Source organism: Strongylocentrotus purpuratus, unplaced genomic scaffold, assembly GCF_000002235.5.
Source record: "Strongylocentrotus purpuratus isolate Spur 01 unplaced genomic scaffold, Spur_5.0 spur5_scaffold_21, whole genome shotgun sequence".
Classification (NCBI taxonomy): Eukaryota; Metazoa; Echinodermata; class Echinoidea; order Camarodonta; family Strongylocentrotidae; genus Strongylocentrotus; species Strongylocentrotus purpuratus.
The window spans coordinates 4,566,437-4,592,855 of record NW_022145607.1 but is presented as its reverse complement, the minus strand read 5'-3'; the positions used below and the strand labels follow the sequence as shown (position 1 = coordinate 4,592,855).

At 37.9% G+C, this 26,419-nt stretch overlaps 1 long non-coding RNA gene across 1 annotated transcript; it reads left to right on the top strand.

The window, feature by feature from the left end:
* Nucleotides 1–760: 760 nt before the first annotated feature.
* On the top strand, nt 761–2,314 carry LOC115928220. Its single transcript, XR_004065951.1, has 2 exons — nt 761–1,328; nt 1,774–2,314. It is a non-coding gene; the product is annotated as an uncharacterized LOC115928220 (long non-coding RNA).
* Nucleotides 2,315–26,419: the final 24,105 nt, after the last annotated feature.

The window sequence follows — 26,419 nt, the reverse complement described above, 5'->3', positions numbered from 1 at the left end:
GGAAGCATCACTTTGCTTGAGCACTATGTACAGTTGCGTATCGTCGGCATACATCATATGCATGACGCCATCATGAGCATGGATGACCTCACTGAGCGGACCCGTGTACAGTGAAAAGAGCAGAGGTCCTAGAACGGATCCTTGGGGGACACCCCAGGGGAGTGGGAATGCTTTAGAAGGAACTCTGTTGACAACAATAACTTGATGACGGTCCTCCAGGTAAGAAGCAAGCCACTGCAGTACCTTTCCATCAAATCCATAATCATGACGCAGACGACACATCAATTTGGCATGATCTATGGTTTCAAAAGCAGCCGAGAAATCAAGCAAAACCAAATCATATTAATGATTTTCATTTTTCATCTGACGTCCTATCATTCATTTTTTAGAAATGATTCAAGTGATTTTTTTCTCATAAAAATCGTGAAATTTTATTAGAAACAGTTAATAGTGAATTAAAGTAGGTTACTTTGTGGATCCGTGCAAATAAGTTGTCTTTGAACCTTCAAAAGACAAACTATATGCCTTTTTAGTAATTCCCTAACAGATTTACCTGGAGGCGTACTTTTTGATGATCTTAATTAAAGAGTGTTGGCATGGAGGAAGTCACTAAAAACGCAACTAAATAAGATACTTGTCACTCAGAAAAGAGTGAATTGTCTTTAATGTAAATTATCGTGCTCATACTATTTTTTTGTTTCATAGTAATAAACTATTAGAGGTAGAAGTTATTTATCTCTTACAGTCAGACTCACTCATGTATGTCACAATGTGACTGGGATTTCTTTTTTAGACAGAGAATGTAATGGACAGGTGTTAGATGAATAGATGTTGTTGGTAGCAATTTACTAGGTCAACTAACTTGGATTTACTAGGTCAACTAACTTGGGTCTCTAGTAGAGCAGGTGTCTGTCTTTGTCTGTGTGTGGGGAAAGGATGAGGAGAATGTTAATAGGAAAGTTTTGTATAGAGGATTTAGTAAAAGGAATTTGGATGGACAGTTTTGGCATGAGAGGAATACAAAGAATGTTAAAGAGGTTACTATTGAGAGAGCCAACGTGGATTAGAGATTTAGGGTAGTTTAATCAGATTGCACATGAGATCTCGAGAGGAGCAGACCTTTCAGAATTTGGTCTGACTTTGGGGAGTGAATGAGGGGTGTTGGCCACGAAGGTAAAAGTTACAGCCACAGGCTATAAGCATGCTGTTGCTGGCATAGACTTTCCCTATACTATGGGACCAGGCAAGAACCAGGCAGCACAGGCCGACGTGGTAGAAGCCTCATCAGCCCTCGCCTCAACTTGGATCATCATTTGAACATCTGAACTGTAAGTTACAGAAATAAATGTATTACCTTATTTGTAATTATCTGGAAGGAAGGTTAATTTCATACATTTCATAAAGAGAAAGATATTTTCTATGTACTACGAGATAATGGATTTTTGTGTTGTATCTTGCTTGTTGAATAAGGAAGACTTAACCTTGATTATTTTGTTTGCTTAGAATATATGAGGTTTAAGAAATTGTATTGCACTTAAAAGTTATACATGTATAACTATATGTAAAGACATAGGTGTTATTCTATCATTTCTAGGTGAAAGATACCGTACATGGTCATTTATAAATGTCGCCTATTTTAGTGGTTTATGTCAGTGAAGCTAAGCTCTAGAGATTGTAAATGATTGTTGTAAATTGTTAGGATTTACATCGCTATAGCTATCGTGTTTATTTTTGTAGATGGTTGGCTATTTGGTTTCCATTTAATTCTTTTAGGGACAAGCTGGGCTCGTAGCCATAACCCTAGGCACCATCAGTGAATGGACATGTGTTCGTAGTCGACAAGCTCAGGCAACCTACTCGCGTCAAGTCGTTGAGTCAACGCCCAGTGCTGTCGTACACCGGTCAGGCTTAGCAGGTCATGCATCATATCGCACCGGGTTACTACATACACCAGAGTATATCGTTCCGCCTATTCAGAAACAGGAAGAGGTGGTATTTACGAACTCTTAATCGGGACTCTTTAACCCACAGCCGTTTACTTTATATATACAAAGACCGGGCTAGAGTGGGTGGGTGATTACTTGTATGTTTTACAATGGAAGGATGACCTGGTCATCAGGTAATCTATTTTCTTTTGGAAATATGGAGAATTATATTGTGATATAATTGAGTACCGATAAGACGACATAAACAGTGATAGGATATACTCCTATCTAAGTTCACAGTGATTCTGAAACATTTTATTTTTGTCAACTATTTGCATGTTTAATTATATTGAGCCGATGGCTCTTAAATAAACTGTTTGTACCCTATATTCTTACTCTTGAAATTGCTTGATTTTCTTGTGATACATACTCATTTCATCAGAACCTAATTTATCGTCAGACCATAATAATTTACAGTATTTAAATCTGACATATTGGCGACCACGAAGGGACTATTTTTGTCTATTTGATAGGTTAGGTTATAATGATTAGATTGTTATCATTGGTTAATGTCTTGTGATTGTTTTTGTGTAATAATGAAAACTTGATCTTCTCTCCAGTTTACAGTGTTTGTAGGTTCAAGACTGTTCGGACGGTGGTGCAAGTGCAGGTCGGGGCAGGAAGGCTTCTCTACGTGCCTGTGCCAGAGCTGAGGGCGTGGTGACGTTTGCGCTGCATAAATTGTCTGCATTTGGCAGGTTTGTAAATTTACCTTGGTGTGGCCTGCAGTATGGAGAGAGATAAGTTTATTACACAAGGGTAAGAGTTTAATTTGGAGGGGAAGGAATTGAGAACGTATGTTGATGAGTGTGTGCGTGAAGCTAGAGATGAACGAGCGGCAGCAAGGAGTGCTGAGACTGAAGTAATAGCTCAACAGATTAAACTAGAGGAACTAAGGAAAACTAATGGGACGGGACCTAGTTCACAGTCGGGGCACCCACGTAGTAGGCCCAGTATTCCTCCTCTTCCAGTTTTCCAAGAAGGAAAGGATGATATTGACAGTTATTTGTCTAGGTTTGAGAGACATGCCGTAATTGTAGGGTGGGATAAGTCGGATTGGGCACTCGCAATTTGTGCTTTGATGTCGGGTAAGGCTTTGGATATTATTTCAAGACTTACAGTTTCCCAGGTTAAGGATTATGACATAGTTAAATCCTCACTTCTAAAAGGATATGATCTTACGGAAGAAGGGTATAGGACTAAGTTTAGGTATGCTAAACTCCATCAGGGGGAACCTATGTTCAATATGCCCATAGAATTGAGAAATACTTAGATCGATGGATTGATCTTAGCTCTTATGATGACAATGTTGAAGGTCTGAAGAGCCTGCTCATCCAGGAACAGATATTTAATACAAGCAGTAAGGAATGCCTGATGTTCGTTAAGGAACGTCATCCGGGAAAGCTTACAGAAGTATTAACTCTAGCTGATCAATATCATGATGCTCATACAGATTTGAGGGTAAGAAGGGTGAAAGCCCAGCAGTCCAGTTCTAACAGTTCAAATAATACTAAGAGTCCAAACAGTTCTACTAGTTCAAGTAGTGATAAAAGATCAAGTAGGTCTGAGAATCCAACCAACTCTAATCTTTCGAACAAGAAATGTTACACTTGTAATAAATTTGGACATCTTTCTTTCAATTGCCCAAGTGGAAAGAAAGGTCGACGTGAGATGGGATCAAGTCTCGTCAAAGGCAGGTCGGCAGATGATACATCAGCCAGACATGATGCTGCAGCAGGACCTACTGACTCAAGAGAGACGGCTCATCTGGATGACTCGAAGGGTTTGAGTCTCATCGTGAGAGAAAACCTCACCGAAGATGGAACCGGAGTGAAGCTAGCATCTGGCGACACCCTCCCGGTACTATCAGCAGCAGCGAGTGGTTCACCAGTGGAGATGCCAGTCAGCAAGGGAATGGTGAACGGGAAGCTCGTGGATGTTCTACGTGACAGCGGTTGTACTACTGTCATTGTTCGGCAAGACTTGGTGTCGGAAGAGCAGTTCACTGGAGAACAGCGGACTTGCTTGCTCATTGATCGGACGATCAGAACCTTCCAAGTTGCAACGATCGAGCTAGATACTCCTTTCTTCACAGGTAAGGCAGAAGCTTTGTGTGTGCTAACACCCGTGTATGATATTGTACTAGGGAACATTTATGGAGCCCGGCAACCAGCTGACCCAGACCAAGACTGGAAGCCAAAAGATCATCAGGCCAACGCAGTAGAGACAAGAGGACAGAAGCGGAAGGCAGGACGTACGAGGCCTCCCCTTCAAGTACCTGATTCACTGAATGACATTGTGTCTGTGGATGATCTAATCCAGGCCCAGAAGGAGGACAATGCACTGGATGCGTCCAGGAAACTCGCTGAAAGTGGAGAAAAGAAGATAAGTAAGAGTGGAAATTCGTCTTACTTTATCGTTAAGAAGGATGTACTCTATAGAGAATATATTGATGCAACCCCAGGGTCAGATGTACTCGTGCAAGTTGTGATACCCACTAAATTCAGGAATCAAGTCTTGAAGCTTGCTCACGAATCTATTCTTGGTGGTCATTTTGGAACTAAAAAGACCCGTGATAAGATTTTGACTCACTTTTTCTGGCCAGGTATGCATGCAGATATAGTGCGGTATTGTCGGTCATGTGGACCATGTCAGCGTACTTCGCCAAAGGGGAAGGTTACGAAGGTGCCTCTGGGATCAACCCCTCTCATCGATGAACCTTTTAGACGTGTGGCGATGGACCTGGTTGGACCGATAGAACCTGCTACTAGCAAAGGTAATCGGTACATTCTTACCGTTGTAGACTATGCTACACGTTACCCAGAAGCTGTAGCACTTCGCAGGATTGATGCACAGACAGTTGCAGAGGCACTGATGGACATCTACTCCAGGGTGGGGATACCACGAGAGGTGTTGACAGACCGGGGCAGCCAATTCACATCAGAGCTGATGAAGGAAGTCAGTCGTCTATTCTCCATCCGTCAGATGACGACTACACCCTATCATCCCGCTTGCAATGGGTTGGTTGAACGTTTCAACGGTACCTTGAAGTCTATGCTCCGCAAGATGTGTGAAGAACGACCCAAGGACTGGGGTAGGTATTTGAACCCCCTCTTGTTTGCTTACAGAGAGTCAGTGCAGGAGAGCACGGGATTCTCACCCTTTGAACTCCTGTTTGGGAGAGCAGTTCGAGGCCCTCTTGCTATCCTACGGGAGCTGTGGACTGGAGAGGTTGATGAACCGGATACCAAGACTACATATCAGTATGTATTGGATCTGAAAGACAGGCTGCAATTGACTTGTGAAGTTGCCCAACAGAATCTCAGCAAATCAGCAGAGAGGTACAGGAGACAGTACAATAAGAAAGCAAAGGAGAGAAAGTTTGAAGTTGATGATGAAGTCCTTCTTCTACTTCCGAGTGACAACAACAAACTGTTGATGCACTGGAAAGGACCCTTCAAGGTGGTAAAGAAGATAGGACAAATGGACTACAGAATTGATAAGGATGGAAAGATAAAAACCTTCCATGCAAATCTTCTGAAGAAGTACTACAGGAGAGAGGAGAGTGCAGGTGGGTTTGATGTTGCTGGTGTTTCTGTTGTGGATGATGGCTTGTCTGAGGAATGTAGCGAAGGAGAGAATGAAGATGTAAACCATTCTTCGAGAAAGGATATTCTTCATCTCCCCAATCTTACCCCAACAGAATCTCTCAAAGATGTGCAGATCAGTCCACATCTAGATGATAAGCAGCGTGAGGAGGTCAACTCTCTTTTACGGGAGTATGAAGAAGTTTTGACTGATATGCCGGGATTGACAAACTTAGGTAAGCATGACATTAAACTTGTCCATAAGGAACCCATTAAGAGTAAACCGTACCCATTACCACATGCTTTGCGAGGTAAGGTGAAGGAGGAGGTTCAGAAGATGATAGATGTTGGCATAGTTGAATCCTCGTCTTCTCCTTATGCATCCCCGGTAGTGATGGTAAAGAAGAAAGATGGGACGATCAGGTTTTGTTGTGATTATCGTAAGTTAAATCAAGTTACCGTAACTGATGCAGAACCGATACCTGATCAGGAAGAAATATTTGCAAAACTTTCTAGGGCCAAGTATTTCACAAAGATTGATCTAACCAAAGGGTATTGGCAAGTACCCTTAACAGAGGAAGCCAAGGAACTGACAGCATTTGTGACACCAGATGGTTTGTATCAATTTCGAAGCATGCCATTTGGGCTAGTTAATGCTCCGGCAAGCTTTAGTCGTATCATGAGGGTTTTACTCCGTGGCTTGCATGGTGTAGACAATTTCATTGATGATATTTTGATCCATACAGTAAGTTTTGAGGAGCATTTAGATACCCTCCGTGAGGTGTTCGAGAGACTGAGGAGAGCAAACTTGACAGCGAGGCCTACCAAGTGCATGCACTGTAGGATGTGTAAGTATCGAATTTCTTGGTCATCGAATAGGTCAAGGAGAGCTTCGACCAGTGCAAGACAAGGTCGATGCAGTTCAAGGAGCTGCGAGACCTAAGACCAAAAAGCAACTTCGATCCTTTCTAGGTCTTGTGGGTTATTACAGACGGTTTGTTCCCAACTTCGCAGCATTAGCAGTACCACTGACTGACCGAACGAAGAAAGGAGAGCCACTTCTAGTGAAATGGGGAGATGCGGAAGAGGCAGCTTTCACTACCTTGAAAAAGAAACTTGCTAGTGAACCCATCCTCCATCTTCCGGACTTAGATCTTCCTTTCATCCTGAGGACTGATGCCTCAGATCATGGTCTCGGCGCAATTCTGCTACAAGAGACAGAAGGGAAGAAGTTCCCTATCGCCTACGCTAGTAGGAAACTTCTCCCAAGAGAGCAGCGCTACTGTGTTATGGAACGTGAATGCTTAGCAGTAGTCTGGGGTGTTCAGAAGTTCGAACCATACCTCTACGGCAAGCATTTTGAACTAGAAACTGATCACCAGCCACTGCAGTGTATCGCGAAATCAAAAGTCGCGAACTCAAGGATTCTGAGATGGGCTCTGGCGCTTCAACCGTACCAGTTTAGCATCACAGCTATCAAGGGCAGTGAAAACGTCGGTGCAGACTACTTAAGTAGGATACCGGATACCAGTAGTTGATTTCAAGTAAAGCAGGAACAGAAGGGTTTTTTTAAATAAATATTATTGATCTTTATATTTTCCTTTAAACAAATTTTCCTTGTATAGAATGAGAAAACCACTCTGAAATTTTCCTCGTAAAGAATGAGAAAACCACTCTGAAAAAATTTCTGAAATTATATAAATTTCTTGAAGGAAGGGGAGATATGTCACAATGTGACTGGGATTTCTTTTTTAGACAGAGAATGTAATGGACAGGTGTTAGATGAATAGATGTTGTTGGTAGCAATTTACTAGGTCAACTAACTTGGATTTACTAGGTCAACTAACTTGGGTCTCTAGTAGAGCAGGTGTCTGTCTTTGTCTGTGTGTGGGGAAAGGATGAGGAGAATGTTAATAGGAAAGTTTTGTATAGAGGATTTAGTAAAAGGAATTTGGATGGACAGTTTTGGCATGAGAGGAATACAAAGAATGTTAAAGAGGTTACTATTGAGAGAGCCAACGTGGATTAGAGATTTAGGGTAGTTTAATCAGATTGCACATGAGATCTCGAGAGGAGCAGACCTTTCAGAATTTGGTCTGACTTTGGGGAGTGAATGAGGGGTGTTGGCCACGAAGGTAAAAGTTACAGCCACAGGCTATAAGCATGCTGTTGCTGGCATAGACTTTCCCTATACTATGGGACCAGGCAAGAACCAGGCAGCACAGGCCGACGTGGTAGAAGCCTCATCAGCCCTCGCCTCAACTTGGATCATCATTTGAACATCTGAACTGTAAGTTACAGAAATAAATGTATTACCTTATTTGTAATTATCTGGAAGGAAGGTTAATTTCATACATTTCATAAAGAGAAAGATATTTTCTATGTACTACGAGATAATGGATTTTTGTGTTGTATCTTGCTTGTTGAATAAGGAAGACTTAACCTTGATTATTTTGTTTGCTTAGAATATATGAGGTTTAAGAAATTGTATTGCACTTAAAAGTTATACATGTATAACTATATGTAAAGACATAGGTGTTATTCTATAATTTCTAGGTGAAAGATACCGTACATGGTCATTTATAAATGTCGCCTATTTTAGTGGTTTATGTCAGTGAAGCTAAGCTCTAGAGATTGTAAATGATTGTTGTAAATTGTTAGGATTTACATCGCTATAGCTATCGTGTTTATTTTTGTAGATGGTTGGCTATTTGGTTTCCATTTAATTCTTTTAGGGACAAACTGGGCTCGTAGCCATAACCCTAGGCACCATCAGTGAATGGACATGTGTTCGTAGTCGACAAGCTCAGGCAACCTACTCGCGTCAAGTCGTTGAGTCAACGCCCAGTGCTGTCGTACACCGGTCAGGCTTAGCAGGTCATGCATCATATCGCACCGGGTTACTACATACACCAGAGTATATCGTTCCGCCTATTCAGAAACAGGAAGAGGTGGTATTTACGAACTCTAAATCGGGACTCTTTAACCCACAGCCGTTTACTTTATATATACAAAGACCGGGCTAGAGTGGGTGGGTGATTACTTGTATGTTTTACAATGGAAGGATGACCTGGTCATCAGGTAATCTATTTTCTTTTGGAAATATGGAGAATTATATTGTGATATAATTGAGTACCGATAAGACGACATAAACAGTGATAGGATATACTCCTATCTAAGTTCACAGTGATTCTGAAACATTTTATTTTTGTCAACTATTTGCATGTTTAATTATATTGAGCCGATGGCTCTTAAATAAACTGTTTGTACCCTATATTCTTACTCTTGAAATTGCTTGATTTTCTTGTGATACATACTCATTTCATCAGAACCTAATTTATCGTCAGACCATAATAATTTACAGTATTTAAATCTGACAATGTATGATTTTGAAAATGGTACTCTCGCAAATGCGTTAGTATATTTATTTAGAAAGAACAGTCAAATTCACCGTTATAATTTGAGACAGGGAACTGCACTTCATATACCGCGTGTAAGAACTGCCTTTGCTTTGAATACATCAGCTTGTACTGGTCCCGAGTTTTGGAACTCACTTCGTATTGTTCTGTCAGTGTCTCTGTTTTTAAACGCAAACTGAAATTACATATATTGAGTAATTATGCTGAAAATATTTAATATAAAAACTATGTCATCACATATGAAATAGTATGTAATTTATTTTTCTTGCTTTATTGTTTACCCCTTCTCCTCTTTTCCAGGCTAGCCCTTACCTTACCTTACCAACATTTCTTCATATTTTATTAGCAAACTCGCTTTGTTCTGTTTTGCTCTAATGTACTTTTTCTTTTCTCTGTCTCTCTCTCTGTCTCTCTCTCTTCTATTTCTTCCCCATCACCATTTCTTCCACATGTAACTTTCTTCCTCCTCAAGTTTTCTCTGTTGTTGTATTGTTCCGTTTTGCGTTTTCGCTCTCCATCCTTTTATTTAAATCTTCCCATTTTCTCCTTTTTATATATACTGTACATCAATCTATTTCTTTTGTAAATATATTTCCCATGTGTAATTGTTTTAAGTCTTATAAGGTATTTTCGTTTTTAATTTGTTTTTCTTCAAAGTAATTTAAAGCATTCAGGTATTATATTCTGTTTGGGGACCTTGCTCTAACAGGCCCAGCTTCTATAAGGTCTCCTATTTCTTTCATGTACAGAACATGATCTTACATAAGTAACATTGTATAGAATCTCTTTAGTTAATGACAATAGTTATATGTTGAATGTTAATATTGCACTTCGAATTATGTTAATTATATTGGTAATCTGCTGTTCCTGTTACTTTGTTTTTGAAATCCTATGTACAAATGTTTGTGAAAGAAGAAATAAAGTAAACTATGAACTATGAACTATAAACTATAAACTGTGAACTATGAACATTATAACTCTATGGCACTAATCTATGTAAGGCTTTCATCGCGCTCTTTATCTAATTTAACAATTGTATAAATTATTATTATTAAATTATTATATTATTTTTTTCTAGTGCTCTAAAAGTGCATTTCTTCAGCATTTCAAATTCAATGTTTCCCCGCTCGGTCGCTACGCGCCTTCAAATGTTTAGACGCAGTGTTTCTTAACGCTGTACAAACCCTGTCTAGAAGCAAGGGACAAATGCTTCCGTCTATCAAATAGCGGGGAAGTGACAAAATACCATTTGCCCCTACAGTAAAGATATCAGCATGCAAGTCAGTTTTACCTTTCCATACCCTAAATTTTCAACTTAATTGGTCGCTACGCTCCCATATATTTGCACAAAAAACAGTATATAATGACATTAACATTTAGAAGCCCCTGTCTCCAAGAGGCGCTAAAAGCGAGGGGCAGATGTTTCTTTCTATAGGAGCTGGACAATATTGTTTCTGTCTCCTGCCCTCGATAATTTTGCAGTTTTATAGGAAATTGATATTTACCTAATGTTATAAAAACAGAGTTTAGATATAAAAATATTAAAATGTCCTCGTTCGATTACAATGTCCCTCGCGTATTTTCCAAGATCAAACTCTTTACACCGAGGACCAGGAAGCCTCTGGGTATATAGGGGCTTTCTCCTATAGAGGAGGGGGCCGGGGTCGGCAAACTCGTTTTACCTGCCCGGCTAGCAAGAAAAATACATTCCATGTCATGATTATGCAGTTTTCATGAGCTTTTCACGTTCTAAAATGCATTTTCAACTTACTAAAATTTATTATTTCCCACCCGGTCGCTCGTGATGTCTCACCCTCGCATTTTAATAGATGAGATATTTGATTTATATTTAAAAAAAGAACAACGGCCTAAACGGGGAAGGGCGGGAAGATGCCTCCCTCGAGTGAATGGAATGGGACAATATTAATTTCCTCTTACAAGACACGAAGCTCTGACTAGCTGGAAGCTTTATCTCTTGAGACTGGCAAATGCTCAAACTTGTTTACATCATAACATTTAAGTGGGATGAGGTTTACCTGTGTATTCAATGTAGTAATATTGATTATTATTTTTAATTTCAAAAGAGCACTTCTTCTCTCATTGTCGCTACCCCTCCCCCCCCCCCCCCCCTCTCCCTCAGTAACGCCCAAACTTGCGTTTAAAAGTAATCTTGGTTATGATGTTAATTTTAAACAAAATATTTTTTCACGCCCCCTCGCGTCGTAATAAATAAAATGCATTATCATGGTCCTTAGTCGGGTAGGGAGACACTTTTTGGATTGGCAAGTTCTGTCTGATGTCAATAATAATTCTGAAAATGCTCTAATTTGATTGCGTGTACAAAATATACTCGAGAACAGCTAACAATAACATGAGTAAGCATAGTCTGCTGGCATCTTTCATTATTTTCTACGGTTGGAAGGATCAACATTAAGAAGGAGTGCAACACCTCTATAGAATCGTAGAATAAGAAAATTACACACTCACCAAAGTTAATCAACATTACCAACCACCGGTAAATCATTGGGTCAAAACTTTACCCCGGCTTCTCACAAATTACCTTGCATACTTAATTTATGAGTTGCTAATGGTGATATTTTTTCTCCTAAAGTTGCCATAATTTAGGTTGACTGTTGCATCTTTGAATAAGTAAGAGTAAAAAGAGAGAAGAAAAAGGAAGGCAAGGACTGAGAGAGAGAGAGAGAGAGATAGGAGGGGGGGGGGGATAGAGACAGTGATAGAGAGAGAGAGAGAGAGTATGGCCCGGGTTTTAATATTTTTAAAGCCGATACTGATGTTAATTTATCTGCCATGTGGATGCCATGTGACGCTACATAATTAGTACCACAGTATCGTTTATTGTCATCAAAATATTCAAATATCATTGAAGAGGGGTAACCTAGCTGTTCATAAGGACCGCTGGTCATAATACGAAATCGGGGTCGCTATTTATAAACATGGCGACGGGTCGCCATCAATAATTTATGTTGGGGTTAATACTAGTCATAAGGACCGCTATTCATAATAGGGAGCGGGTCGGGTGTTGATTTAAACAAATAGTGCTCACTACCATCCCCCCCCCCCCCGCTTATTCGCCGCTAACCATTTTCTCACATATTGGGCCCCCTATCTGGTCGCTCCCTTGCCGCCGGCTGGATCCGCCCCTGACACATCATCCTTAAACGTGAGAATATTCACTTCTATCCCTCTCTTCTATCAAATGTTTGTTATCAGTTTGGTACAGACAATGATGTGAAATATAATGCGAAAAAGAGTCACGTTATCATTGTGAATTGTAAAGAACATTGTAAGTTGGTATTTCCAGATTTTCGTTTGAGTGGTGCTGAATTAAATGTTTGTAAAGAGGCTAAGTACCAAGGTCATTATGTTACTGAGGATCTGTGTGATAATAGAGATATTTATAGACAGTGCCGTAAACTTTATGCACAGGGTAACACAGTGTGCAGAAAGTTTCATATGTGCTCTCATAATCATATAGTTAAGGTTAAATTATTTCGAGCGTAAGGTACACCATTATATACTGCACATCTATGGAGTAGGTATAAAAAGAGCAGTATAAAGAAGCTCACGGTAGCCTAAAATGATGCTATGAGAATGGTCTTACGAATACCTAGGAACTCTAGTGCAAGTAAAATGTTTGCAGACGTGAATATACCTGCATGTCAAGCTGTTGTAAGAAATCTAATTTTCAAGTTTATTCAGAGAATTGACTCTTCAGAAAATATGATTTTTAAAATGTTGGTTAAACCATTGCTAAGCAGTACAAGATTCACCTCAGACTTGTGGAAGTTCTGGTTTAGTAGCTTGTTTTCACAGTCGGCAGAGGTTGTTTAAAGTAGTTTAGTTTTTGTTTATCTTATATCTGTATGTATTCCCCTATTATTCTGTCATTGTTTATATCTTCATATAAATCATTATGCAAGGTTTAATAATGTGTTCCTCTCTTATTGTTGTTCATTGTTTATATCTACATGTAAATATGTTATATATGGACCTCTGCTTTTGCACCTGAGTCTGGAATAAAGTCATGAAGTGAATTGATTGAATACGAACAGTGGAGTCAACTGTAAAACGAATTGTTGTGATTCCTGACAGAATAAGAGCACCAATGGCTGAACACCCCCCTCCCCCTAGAATTACAATGAGGCATAGAGCTATGTGAAACTATGACCGACACAAATGATAGTATCTTGGAAACATTGGAAATAACATGAATAAGACATAAATGTAATAATGTTTCATGATAATCCTCCGGTACAAAACCAAGCAAAACTCGGGAAAGGTGCCAATATGGGTCTACTTGAATACAATGATTTATGACATATTGTCTATTGACAAGAAGTTTGATAGAATATCAAAACTCTGAAGCCTGGTCTAATGATAGGATTATAGGGCTCTTATTGAGGGGAACAGTATTAATACTGTTGAGGTTACCGCGTGTAAACAAAACATTTCATGCACATTACGTACATGATATGATAAAAATGTCCATTCTTCATCATCAATATGGTAATATCATCAACGTCAAGAGATCATCCGATAGCAAACTATGCTAATACCTGCGAACAGTGAAATCAATGGGCAAAGTATCAATTGTGACTATGACAATAAGAAAAGGCGTAATAGATTGGTAAGTTCGTATCAATAGAATAGAAAAATTCAGCTGCAGATACTGTCAACAAGTCAAATTTGTTTTGTGGAACCAGAAGAGCCCACTGGGTGCAAGCAGGCGCGTACACAGGGGGGGGGGTTAACCCTCCCTTTGGTATTGTTTTGTGTGTAACCCCCCCCCCCCCCCCCCCTTTGGATTTTGGATTTTTTTATTTTTTTTTTATTATTATTTATTAAAAAAAAAAAAAAAAATCCCATGGCTGACCTAAAAAAGCTGACCTTACCAGCCCCCCCCCCCCTCCAACAAGGCAAAATGTCAAATTTTCAAATTTCGAGACCAAAAAAAAAAAAAAAGTGTCCTCTTAGTTTTTTTAGGGGTTAGTAGAGTTATACTCACTTCCCTTTTTTAATTCCTGCGAACAGTGGAATCAATGGACATAGTGTCAAGTGTGACTATGTCAATAAGAACAGGCGTAATAGATGATTAATTAATTAGGGAAGTTCCCTTAAGTTCGTATCAATAGAATATAAAATCCAGCTGCAGATACTTTCAACAATAATAATAATAATAATAATGTCAATTTATAAAGCGCACATATCCATTCTTAAAGACTGCTCAAGGCGCTCTTGTACAACATCAAAATAATTATACAATATTAAAACTAAGACATAATTATACACTATAAACACTACAACATAATTTTACAATATTAAAACTACGACATAAACAAATGGTGCTTAAGTTTCTTCTTAAATATTTCAACTGATGATGATTGTCTTATTTCTAATGGTAAAGTGTTCCATAGTTTGGGTGCAACGTTAGCAAAAGCCCTGTCCCCCCATTTGTTATTGGTTTTGGGTGTACATAACTGGAGCTGTGAACCTGAACGTAGATTCCGGTGTGGGGTGTACGGTTTCAAAATCTGATACAAGTAATGGGGTGAAGAATGAAGAAGTGTTTTGTAGGTAATGAGTAACAGCTTATACATAATTCTTTTTGAGACTGATAGCCAATGAAGAGATTTTAATATATCTGAACTACTGCGGAGAGTGACGAGCCGAGCTGCCATGTTTTGAACTCGTTGCAGACGGAATATTTGATTTTGAGGAAGGCCAGTATACAATATCCAAACGACATGTAATAAAAGAATGAACTATCTGCTCAGTGGCTTTTTGATTCAGATATTTTCTGATCCTCCAAATATTGTGAATATGGAATGATGCTGAACTAACAACATTTGAAATCTGAGATTTCATGGTCATTCCAGCATCAAACAAAACTCCAAGATATACGAACCTGATTAACACATTTTATTTCTGAGTTGCCAATCATGATCTTTTGTGCAGAAAATTTACTCAACTGCCTGGCAGATCCAATTAACATGTACTCAGTTTTGTCTTCTTTAACTTCAGAAAGTTATCATTCATCCACTGACTAACCGACCTAAGGCATGATTCAACAAGTCAGATTTTTGTGTGTGGAACCAGTGGGGTCTACTGGGTGCAAGCCAAACATTCTTTACAACAATAAAAACTTCTCGAAGGACGACAGGGAAGTTGTTTATAAAAAAATAGAATTGTAGAGGCGAATAACAATAATAAAGAGGTAATACACCGTCGTTGATCGTGAGAAAATTCATTTCTACCTCTCTCTGCTAATCCCTGCGAACAGTGTAATCAACTGAGTGGAACCAACTGTACAACGAATAATCATGAGAGAAAAATTTGTTACTCCTTGTCATGGTTATAATAAAGAGCAGCAATGGCGAATAATTGTTGCTAAAATTCAGCAACAGCTGAATCATAAATAAGATTGGACAAAACACTAGATAAAAGTATGAGCGACAACAATTATATTGTCTTGAAAATATTCAGACGCGAATCGATGAGATTGATTCGACAAAGTTAAAAACCTAATAACCAAAGACGAAAATTACTATGAGATGACTTTGTGCTCTGTGGAAAATTGGTGAAGAATCTTGACCTCTCATACAACAGGTTCGTTCCTTGCTCAGTGCTATACGTCCTTGGGCAAGGCGGTTTGTCCTCATATTCCCTTTTGCCCCAGTATCTGACAAGGATGGAGTATTACAGGGCCCGCATGAAGAGCAGAATAAATAATGATGCCTATAGACACATCTACTCGCAACAACCTGTTGCTGATCTCCGACAAAAGCGGAGGGAGAACAAGAAGAATAAGATGTGGCTTTACCCTGGCTAAAGTAGACCAACTTTTCACACTCAAACATGTAATCAAAACCTCATACTTTTTCTGCTTATTTTGCACGGCAGCATACGGGAACAATAGTAGGACTGAACAAAAGCGTCGATGTATGAACCGCTAAGAATACCAGTTATTATTATATTTATACCGTGTTTTTAATGTGGTTTTGATCTTACTAGATTTTCTGTGTATGGCATAAAAACTTGTATTATAATGTTTAATCAAGAAAACTTGTTTAAATGGACAGATTTATGGTGTGCAAAAAAGTTGAAATATAATTGGTTTTTGTAACCCCATATTCTGAGTAAATCACACTTTTATATTTCATTGCACCATACATTATTATGTGTGCAATATGAAATATTCAAATGCATATTAAATAGGGTTATTACTGCAACTCATAATAAATATTTATATCAATTAATATTTTTGCAAGAGTCTAAACCCCGAAATGCCATGGAGTTGTTTTCTAGAGCCTTTTTACATGTTTGGCTGATCTATTCAATATAATTTGCTGTTTTTTATCCCTGCAAATGCCTCAACTCTAAATTCTATTGTGGTTATATAAAGTCGTTCGTAAATGAGCAATCTTGAGGGCTCAGTGGCAAAGCAGTGGTCTCGTCACTGGGAGGCCTTGGGTTCGAAACTTACTGTCAAAACTCAAAAGTGCTCTATAATGCAAACTGTCAGCATTATTAAATCAAAATACTCTCGAACTGTCGCTACACTCCTTCACCCGAATATTAATCTAACGATAGACTCAGTGTTTCTTGTGTCTGTCTACGATAGGAACCGTAAGCAAGGAGGCAAATGCCTACATCTATCAAAGGACAGGGGTAAATGATTTTTTCTCCCCAAAGACAAACATTTTACAGTTTAGCTTAATAAACAAACTGTACCCATTCCACAACTTAAACTTTCTCACTTATTGGTCGTGGCGCTCCCTTAAATAGTATAGAAAGGATTTTAGGCCTAATGTTAAACGACATTAGAGACTTTTAGATTTACACGACGAGAACGTGGACCGCCACGTGTGACATCCTTTTAAGGTAATGTGACGTCCTTTTAAGGCACTGCCGGGCACGGCCCAGTGCCTTAACACAATGTCACACGCGGCAGTCCACGCTCTCGTCGTGTAAATCTAAAAGTCCCTAATTACCCTCTTCCAATTAAGACGCGTCAATCGGGGTAATATCGAGGTAAATCTCACCCTAGATGTGGATGTCCAGGGGGTAGGTGTCCGGATACGCTATTTGACACTTGGGTGGAGATAGAGTGGCAAATGTATAGACTAATGTTTTGCCAAAGGACATTAGTGCCTCGCCGGGACTCGAACCGCGAACCATGTGACCCACAGTCCGAAGACGTATCAACCAGACCACGACACCTTTACATGTATGCTGTTTTCGAATAATTACTTTTTCTTACACTCATACTCACACATCCCCACTTTACACACATACACATGCATATTAAGATGCGCATATTTTTACGTATTACAATTTTTGAAGTCAAATAGAATGATTAGTTGACAAAGTCCTCAGTTCGAAAATTAATAAAATATTTGTTCTTGTATGGAAAATCATTATTTATTGTAATTGTGTTTTTGTTACATAAACCAAGGAGTTACCTATACAGACATACACACACATATATACATATACCAATTAATTACGTCTAGTTCCTGTTTTGATCCATTTGCAATGTCATTTTGTTGGTATTTGGCACAGACATACCAAACCCCCATATCTTTCTCCATGCACTTTGTTTGAATGCGTTCATAAGGTCACGCAATCGCACCTATACATCCATATCAGGGACCCAGAATCCGAGGAATTAAACATTGCTTTAAAGAACTCTGATTGGCTATCAACGGGTTGCCCACGTTGTAGTCATGACAATAACTCAATGGGGCGGCGTTTGGTAGAAGTGATATATCAATTATGCAGAATCATGTACTTGCTCATAATCAAATATGCCAGTCTGTTAGGAACTTCTAAGTACGGATTCATATGGGATTACTAACATTACCTGGGTCAAATAGAGGTAAGTGCGATTTCAGTATAATTACCATTATCATTTACCTGTTTATTTGTTTCTCATTTAAAGTTGTGGCATGAAATAATAATAGCAACGATTATGTAGTTCTCTTTGAACTATTTCTATATCTAAACGCAAAACAAAATATTGAGTTATTCGATTGTGACAAGTTTAGGCTTTGGGATCAGTGAATAGAGGCCATGTGTCTCTTCAGTCTTTATGATACATATAATCAATAACGGTGTTCGATATCCATATTTTTTGTTATCCAATCGTGAAGAAAATTCAAATTTACAATAACTTCTGTCTTTTTTTTCATCACACAATAACCCGTTCAGGACTTATTTTCTTAAGTAAATGTACGTTGGCAATAATAATAATAATATGTACCACATATTTAGCGCAATTGTTGTCCTAAGACATATCAGTGCGCTTTAAATAAATTACGTAATTATTACCCTATTCATTCATTCAATTCAATTCAATAAGGGTTTATTAAAAACGACGTTTTTGGAGCCGAAGCTGAATTGCATGGTCATTTACAAGGTGAAATACATCTCAATGGTTAAAATACAGCATTATACATGTAAACATCAAAATAATATAAATTACATATACAAGGATAAATATACTATACTACTTTATGAGTTGCTAATGGTGATATTTTTTTCTCCTAAAGTTGCCATAATTTAGGTTGACTGTTGCATCTTTGAATAAGTAAGAGTAGAAAGAGAGAAGAAAAAGGAAGGCAAGGACGGAGAATGAGAGAGAGAGAGAGAGAGAAAGATAGGAGGGGGGATAGAGATAGTGATAGAGATAGAGAGAGAGAGAGTATGGCCCGGGGTTTTAATATTTTTAAAGCCGATACTGATGTTCATCTATCTGCCATGTGGATGCCATGTGACGCTACATAATTAGTACCACAGTATCGTTTATTGTCATCAAAATATTCAAATAGCATTGGAGAGGGGGTAACCTAGCTATTAATAAGGACCGCTATTCATAATACGAAATCGGGGTCGCTATTCATAAACATGGCGACGGGGCGCTATCAATAATTTATATTGGGGTTACTACTAGTCGTAAGGACCGCTATTCATAATAGGGAGCGGGTCGGGTGTTGATTTAAACAAATAGTGCTCACTACCCCCCCCCCCCGCTTATTCGCCGCTAACCATTTTCTCACAAATTGGGCCCCCTATCTGGTCGCTCCCTTGCCGCCGGCTGGATCCGCCCCTGACACATCATCCTTAAACGTGAGAATATTCACTTCTATCCCTCTTTTCTATCAAATGTTTGTTCTCAGTCTGGTACAGATAATGATGTGAAATATAATGCGAAAAAGAGTCACGTTATCATTGTGAATTGTAAAGAACATTGTAAGTTGGTATTTCCAGATTTTCGTTTGAGTGGTGCTGAACTAAATGTTTGTAAAGAGGCTAAGTACCAAGGTCATTATGTTACTGAGGATCTGTGTGATAATAGAGATATTTATAGACAGTGCCGTAAACTTTATGCACAGGGTATAACACAGTGTGCAGAAAGTTTCATATGTGCTCTCATATAGTTAAGGTTAAATTATTTCGAGCGTAAGGTACACCATTATATACTTCACATCTATGGAGTAGGTATAAAAAGAGCAGTATAAAGAAGCTCACGGTAGCCTAAAATGATGCTATGAGAATGCTCTTACGAATACCTAGGAACTCTAGTGCAAGTAAAATGTTTGCAGACGTGAATATACCTGCATGTCAAGCTGTTGTAAGAAATCTAATTTTCAAGTTTATTCAGAGAATTGACTCTTCAGAAAATATGATTTTTAAAATGTTGGTTAAACCATTGCTAAGCAGTACAAGATTCACCTCAGACTTGTGGAAGTTCTGGTTTAGTAGCTTGTTGTCACAGTCGGCAGAGGTTGTTTAAAGTAGTTTAGTTTTTGTTTATCTTATATCTGTATGTATTCCCCTATTATTCTGTCATTGTTTATATCTTCATATAAATCATTATGCAAGGTTTAATAATGTGTTCCTCTCTTATTGTTGTTCATTGTTTATATCTACATGTAAATATGTTATATATGGACCTCTGCTTTTGCACCTGAGTCTGGAATAAAGTCATGAAGTGAATTGAATTGAATACGAGAGTGGAGTCAACTGTAAAACGAATTGTTGTGATTCCTGACAGAATAAGAGCACCAATGGCTGAACACCCCCCCCCCCCTAGAATTACAATGAGGCATAGAGCTATGTGAAACTATGACCGACACAAATGATAGTATCTTGGAAACATTGGAAATAACATGAATAAGACATAAATGTAATAATGTTTCATGATAATCCTCCGGTACAAAACCAAGCAAAACTCTGGAAAGGTGCCAATATGGGTCTACTTGAATACAATGATTTATGACATATTGTCTATTGACAAGAAGTTTGATAGAATATCAAAACTCTGAACCCTGGTCTAATGATAGGATTATAGGGCTCTTATTGAGGGGAACAGTATTAACACTGTTGAGGTTACCGCGTGTAAACAAAACATTTCATGCACATTACGTACATGATATGATAAAAATGTCCATTCTTCATCATCAATATGGTAATATCATCAACGTCAAGAGATCATCCGATAGCAAACTATGCTAATACCTGCGAACAGTGGAATCAACGGGCATAGTATCAATTGTGACTATGACAATAAGAAAAGGCGTAATAGATTGGTAAGTTCGTATCAATAGAATAGAAAAATTCAGCTGCAGATACTGTCAACAAGTCAAATTTGTTTTGTGGAACCAGAAGAGCCCACTGGGTGCAAGCAGGCGCGTACACAGGGGGGGGGGGGGTTAACCCTCCCTTTGGTATTGTTTTTTTGTGTAACCCCCCCCCCCTTTGGATTTTTAATTTTTTTTTTTTATTTATTTAAAAAAAAAAAAAATCCCATGGCTGACCTAAAAAAGCTGACCTTACCAGCCCCCCCCCCCTCCAACAAGGCAAAATGTCAAATTTTCAAATTTCGAGTCCAAAAAAAAAAAAAAAAGTGTCCTCTTAGTTTTTTTAGGGGTTAATAGAGTTATAATCACTTCCCTTTTCTAATTCCTGCGAACAGTGGAATCAACCAAGTGGAATCAATGGACATAGTTTCAATTGTGACTATGTCAATAAGAACAGGCGTAATAGATGATTAATTAAATAGGGAAGTTCCCTTAAGTTCGTATCAATAGAATATAAAATACAGCTGCAGATACTTTCAACAATAATAATAATAATAATGTCAATTTATAAAGCGCACATATCCATTCTTAAAGACTGCTCAAGGCGCTCTTGTACAACATCAAAATAATTATACAATATTAAAACTACGACATAATTATAAACTATAAACACTACAACATAAATTTACAATATTAAAACTACGACATAAACAAATGGTGCTTAAGTTTCTTCTTAAATATTTCAACTGATGATGATTGTCTTATTTCTAATGGTAAAGTGTTCCATAGTTTGGGTGCAACGTTAGCAAAAGCCCTGTCCCCCCATTTGTTATTGGTTTTGGGTGTACATAACTGGAGCTTTGAACCTGAACGTAGATTCCGGTGTGGGTTGTACGGTTTCAAAATCTGATACAAGTAATGGGGTGAAGAATGAAGAAGTGTTTTGTAGGTAATGAGTAACAGTTTATACATAATTCTTTTTGAGACTGATAGCCAATGAAGAGATTTTAATATATCTGAAATACTGTCTGATCTACTGCGGAGAGTGACGAGCCGAGCTGCCATGTTTTGAACTCGTTGCAGACGGAATATTTGATTTTGAGGAAGGCCAGTATACAATGAATTACACATATCCAAACGACATGTAATAAAAGAATGAACTATCTGCTCAGTGGCTTTTTGATTCAGATATTTTCTGATTCTCCAAATATTGTGAATATGGAATGATGCTAACAACATTTGAAATCTGAGATTTCATGGTCATTCCAGCATCAAACAAAACTCCAAGATATACGAACCTGATTAACACATTTTATTTCTGAGTTGCCAATCATGATCTTTTGTGCAGAAAATTTACTCAACTGCCTGGCAGATCCAATTAACATGTACTCAGTTTTGTCTTCATTTAACTTCAGAAAGTTATCATTCATCCACTGACTAACCGACCTAAGGCATGATTCAACAAGTCAGATTTTTGTGTGTGGAACCAGTGGGGTCTACTGGGTGCAAGCCAAACATTCTTTACAACAATAAAAACTTCTCGAAGGACGACAGGGAAGTTGTTTATAAAAAAATAGAATTGTAGAGGCGAATAACAATAATAAAGAGGTAATACACCGTCGTTGATCGTGAGGAAATTCATTTCTACCTCTCTCTGCTAATCCATGCGAACAGTGTAATCAACTGAGTGGAACCAACTGTACAACGAATAATCATGAGAGAAAAATTTGTTACTCCTTGCCATGGTTATAATAAAGAGCAGCAATGGCGAATAATTGTTGCTAAAATTCAGCAACAGCTGAATCATAAATAAGATTGGACAAAACACTAGATAAAAGTATGAGCGACAACAATTATATTGTCTTGAAAATATTCAGACGCGAATCGATGAGATTGATTCGACAAAGTTAAAAACCTAATAACCAAAGACGAAAATTACTATGAGATGACTTTGTGCTCTGTGGAAAATTGGTGAAGAATCTTGACCTCTCATACAACAGGTTCGTTCCTTGCTCAGTGCTATACGTCCTTGGGCAAGGCGGTTTGTCCTCATATTCCCTTTTGCCCCAGTATCTGACAAGGATGGAGTATTACAGGGCCCGCATGAAGAGCAGAATAAATAATGATGCCTATAGACACATCTACTCGCAACATCCTGTTGCTGATCTCCGACAAAAGCGGAGAGAGAACAAGAAGAATAAGATGTGGCTTTACCCTGGCTAAAGTAGACCAACTTTTCACACTCAAACATGTAATCAAAACCTCATACTTTTTCTGCTTATTTTGCACAGCAGCATACGGGAACAATAGTAGGACTGAACAAAAGCGTCGATGTATGAATACCAGTTATTATTATATTTATACCGTGTTTTTCATGTGGTTTTGATTTTACTAGATTTTCTGTGTATGGCATAAAAACTTGTATTATAATGTTTAATCAAGAAAACTTGTTTAAATGGACAGATTTATGGTGTGCAAAAAACGTTGAAATATAATTGGTTTTTGTAACCCCATATTCTGAGTAAATCACACTTTTATATTTCATTGCACCATACATTATTATGTGTGTAATATGAAATATTCAAATGCATATTAAATAGGGTTATTACTGCAACTCATAATAAACATTTATATCAATTAATATTTTTGCAAGAGTCTAAACCCCAAAATGCCATGGAGTTGTTTTCTAGAGCCTTTTTACATGTTTGGCTGGTCTATTCAATATAATTTGCTGTTTTTTATCACTGCAAATGCCTCAGCTCTAAATTCTATTGTGGTTATATAAAGTCGTTCGTAAATGAGCAATCGTGAAAGCTCAGTGGCAAAGCAGTGGTCTCGTCACTGGGAGGCCTTGGGTTCGAAACTTACTGTCAAAAATGCTCTAAAATGCAAACTGTCAGCATTATTAAATCAAAATATTCTCGAACTGTCGCTACACTCCTTCACCCGAATATTAATCAAACGATAGACTCAGTGTTTCTTGTGTCTGTCTACGATAGGAACCGTAAGCAAGGAGGCAAATGCCTACATCTATCAAAGGACAGGGGCAAATGATTTTTGCTCCCCAAAGACAAACATTTTACAGTATAGCTTAATAAACAAACTGTACCCATTCCACAACTTAAATTTTCTCACTTATTGGTCGTAACGCTCCTTTAAATAGTATAGAAAGGATTTTAGGCATAATGTTATACGACATTAGGGACTTTTAGATTTACACGACGAGAACGTGGACCGCCACGTGTGACATCCTTTTAAGGTAATGTGACGTCCTTTTAAGGTAAATCTAAAAGTCCCTAATTACCCTCTTCCAATTAAGACGCGTCAATCAGGTAACATCGAGGTAAATCTCACCCTGGATGTGGATGTCCAGGGGGTAGGTGTGCGGATACGATATTTGACACTTGGGTGGAGATAGAGTGGCAAATGTGTAGACTAATGTTTTGCCAAAGGACATTAGTGCCTCGCCGAGACTCGAACCGCGAACCATGTGACCCACAGTCCGAAGACGTATTAACCAGACCACGACACCTTTACATGTATGCTGTTTTCGAATAATTACTTTTTCTTACACTCATACTCACACACCCCCACTTTACACACATACACATGCATATTAAGATGCGCATATTTTTACGTATTACAATTTTCGAAGTCAAATAGAGTGATTAGTTGACAAAGCCCTCAGTTCGAAAATTAATAAAATATTTGTTCTTGTATGGAAAATCATTATTTATTGTAATTGTGTTGTTGTTACATAAACCAAGGAGCTACCTATACAGACATACACACACATATATACATATACCAATTAATTACGTCTAGTTCCTGTTTTGATCCATTTGCAATGTCATTTTTTTTTGTATTTGGCACAGACTCCCCAAACCCCCTATATCTTTCTCCATGCATTTTGTATGAATGAGTTCATAAGGTCACGCAATCGCACCTATTCACCCATTTCAGGGACCCCGAATCCGAGGAATAAAACATTGCTTTAAAGAACTCTGATTGGCTATCAATGGGTCGCCCACGTTGTAGTCATAGCAATAACAAAATGGGGCGGTGTTTTGGTAGAAGTGATATATAAATTGTGCAGAATCATGTATTTGCTCATAATCACATATGCCAGTCTGTTAGGAACTTCTAAGTACGGATTCCAATGAACATTACCTGAGTCAAATAGAGGTAAGTGCGATTTCAGTATTATTACCATTATCATTTACCTGTTTATTTGTTTCTCATTTAAACTTGTAAGTTGTGGCTTGTAAAAATTATAGCAACGATTTGGTAGTTCTCTTTGAACTATTTCTATATCTAAACACAAAACAAAGCATTGAGTTTTTTGCAAAATGAAGGGAAAAAAAATCACACTCGATTGTGACAAAGTTAGGCTTTAGGATCAGTGAATAGAGGTCTCTTCAGTCTTTATAATAATCAATGACGGTGTTCGATATCCATTTTTTTTCTCGACATCCATATTTTTTGTTATTCAATCGTAAAGCCTATTTACAATTTTCAATCACTTCTCTCTTTCTCTATCACACAATAACCCGTTCAGGAATTATTTTCTTAATATAATATATTTACTATTTTGACATAAACCATCTGCAGCAATATAATTCGGGGACATCTCTGCTACACCTAATGCAACAACATGTGTCAACATTTTCAAAGTACAGACGATGCTTTTCTTTCCATTCTGACACAGATCGATACACTTTTCACCAGCTATCAAGACGTCAACATTCAGATCTCGCACCCTCATGGAGATCGTGTTAAATAAATGCACAGATAACAGCCTAACTAAATTTAAATGTTTACTTCCATTCAATTCAGAAAAGCATGATTTTTTTTCTCTGTATGGCTACTAAGTCAAAGAATTGTTAATTTATATATTATTATTGTAAAGAAGAAGATCGTCTGTACTTTGGAAATTTTGACACATGTTGTTGCATAGCAAAGATGTCACCGAATTATATTGCTGCAGATGGTTTATGTCATTATTATTTGTAATATTAGTGAGGTAAGCAGGATCCTCCCCATGCTGGTAGCAACTGTAAGGACTTTTATCTCGTTACTGTCTGTGCACAGAAGAAAACCTAATAATAACTAACTGGAATATGAAAATGGATTTATTTCCCGTATCGGCCTTGTCAGTTCAGTTTCAGTTAAGTTTCTTTTATTTCACATGAAAAAACCCAATACATTAACAAAACATTGCATATTTACACAATTTATATTCTTGAACAATAAAGACATCTATACACAGCTGCATAAGTTTGTATTGCATTAACACTAAATAATTTCAAAATTACAATCATGTTAAAGATAAACTTGAGTTCTGGTAATGCGATTGCATTGTGAAAGAAAAGGTGTGGAATGGATCAGAAAAGTTGATCATATAGCATGTAAGTAATTGCGTGTAATGCAAGGTTCTGGAGTCATCAAAATCATCATAAATTTGGCAGAGTCTTGGTAAAGTAACAATCACTTACACAGAAAGTTGTATATGGGACAACACACATGGTGTCGGGGCTAGTACTACCCTAATTTCCTTATCTTTCTATGCTCATTACTCAGCCAGTATACATTTTCTTCCAAAATTGTTTGGCACATGACATTTATTTGTAATCTTGAACATTCAGTGTAAGTTTCGTTAGATTCTGTGAGAATTCATTTTCTTTTTTTACCAGAACTCAAGTTTATCTTTAAAAAGGGACCTTAATTAAAAGCATATAGCTTGTAGAATTTTGTGTTCGGCCCTGGTCCAAAGACCTGATACACGTAGTCATTCAATTAATGTTTTTTTCTTCAATATACTT